Raw genomic sequence first — 2,101 nt, 5'->3', positions numbered from 1 at the left:
ACTCATCTGTAATTGACAGGTAAGATTCTTTTTATAAATGTTATGAAAGATTTTTTAGTTTAAAATGCCTCATTGTCTCCATGTTTGGTTTATGCAAACATGTATATCTGTTATCAATTTGTCACTGTGACAGAATTTAAATTTAAAAATAGATATTAATCTTTTTCCTCATCAATCTACACACAATACATCATAATGACAAAGCAAAAACAGAAATTAGATTCTCTTCCTGACTAACTCCAGTTACCCCTTAAAGTGATCCATCCACATCTGCTACAAATCTGGCAGCAGAGTGATGGTTTGAAGCTCACTTGATCCATCAAACCCTTGATGACTGCTGCTGTTTATCCAACCACCTGCTCAATACTGTACCAGTGTCATTTACATCTGAATCTAGTCCTGCCCTCGGTTCTCATAGAGATCCAGTCACACGCAGAGAAGTTTTAGTGTAAGTGTCCATGAAAATATATACAGAGTGTGGTGATGTTGATGGGTGTGTAAAGGCTGTAGCTTCATACACGAGGAATCCAGGCTGGAATTACTTCCATAGGTGCTTCAACAGCATACTGAGAAAATGCTCACCAACTTCTGCAAATGTGATATTTCCGTTTTTTTTAATATTAAATTTCCTATAATTTTCTCAAAACCTGTTTTTGCTTTGCTTATGATGTATTGTGTGTAGACTGATGAGGAATAATATTTTAAATTAAATCTCTAACTCAAAGTTTTGAAAAAGTGCATGGGATGTGCAATGCAAAAATAGGATTTTTAATTCAATGGTCAACACAACTATTTCCCCCCAAATGTTTAAGGTGGATAGTAATTGAAGAGAATATTTGTTTTCTTTGGATAATTTAAATTGGCACTATACAACAATGAATCAATGTTTGTGTTCACTATGCAGATTCAGAGATGGTCTTTCAACCCTGGAGTTTTTGACTGCACTACAGCAACACCCTACTTTGCTGGCCCCTGTTCTGTGCCACTCTGAAAAGCGACTCACTGCTTTTGAACTTGAGAAACTCTTCAAACCCGACCTCAGTCCATCAGGGAGTAATCGACGACTTAAAGAAAGTCAAACCATGGCCTATTGGGCAGATTATCTCCTTGATTGTGAAGGTTTGTTAGTTTATTTGTTTTTTATAACAAGTTAAGAAAACGCATGCCAATGATTTATCTGAATTGTTTTTCTTTGTAGAAGGCCAGGCTGCTGTGTCTGTGGAAGATGTTTTAATGTTTGCTACTGGGCTGTCTTCACTTCCCCCATCTGGCTTGGAGCCACCGCCACAAATAGAGTTCCTGGATGACTCTGCGTTCCCCATGGCAAATACATGTTCAAACTCCTTGAGATTACCACTCCTAGACTCATTCACTTTGTTTAAGTCACAAATGGACTTTGGAATTCAAAATAGTCCAGGATTTGGCTGTTTCTAAGCTATATGATGGATGACTCCTAGAGTTAAAGTTGTTAAGGGTGCACTTTAAAGTGAAGTTGCCAAAGTTGATTTTATAATGTAACAGTCTGTGAGCATGAGTTTGTTTTTTCCTCATTTTCCAACATTTTAAAGATGTTTTAGATCTGTGAATGGGATCCCTTAATATGTCACTGTTTTAGATAAAGAAAGAAGTACTTGAATTTTTTTTTATTACAAAATTTTAATAAATTACTATTTTTGATTCATTTACTTCACTTAAACAGCAAAGCTGTGGGTGACAGATTCGTAAACATTGTGTTCAGACATTGTTCCACCACTACAATAAAAACTCCTTTTGATCCTTTCATAGCTGAGCCATTTCTTTCAGATTCATGTACAGTTCTGATGCAGACTCCCAGTTTTCTGGCATCAGTAACTGATTGTGGTCCATGGCAAAGTCCAAATACTCCTGCATGTTTGGGTCCCCACAAGGAGTAATGAACAGGCTAGCCTCAGGAAGTGCATCCAGTTCAGCCTGTTGAATTGGAAATCCACAGTCTCTGGAACCAAACCTATGTTAATTAGAAAAAAATAATTGCATTTATTTTCATTTAAACTAAAACGTTAGATTAATACTTTTATCTATTTATCACCTGTGTGGTAAGTAGTAGAGTTCATTGGGCACT

The 2,101-nt window shown here is 36.5% G+C and overlaps 1 protein-coding gene and 1 long non-coding RNA gene across 2 annotated transcripts in view; one reads left to right on the top strand and one right to left on the bottom strand.

The window, feature by feature from the left end:
• LOC117961364 lies at positions 1 to 1,476 on the top strand. The gene is made up of 3 exons (XR_004660388.1): positions 1 to 19; positions 905 to 1,119; positions 1,199 to 1,476. It is a non-coding gene; the product is annotated as an uncharacterized LOC117961364 (long non-coding RNA).
• The window catches only part of evlb (Enah/Vasp-like b), a 52,345-nt gene that overhangs the window by 39,927 nt on the left and 10,317 nt on the right, over positions 1 to 2,101 (bottom strand). The window lies entirely within an intron of this gene.

The sequence above is a fragment of the Etheostoma cragini genome, chromosome 18, assembly GCF_013103735.1.
Source record: "Etheostoma cragini isolate CJK2018 chromosome 18, CSU_Ecrag_1.0, whole genome shotgun sequence".
NCBI lineage: Eukaryota > Metazoa > Chordata > Actinopteri > Perciformes > Percidae > Etheostoma > Etheostoma cragini.
This window is presented reverse-complemented; position numbering and strand designations above follow the sequence as displayed.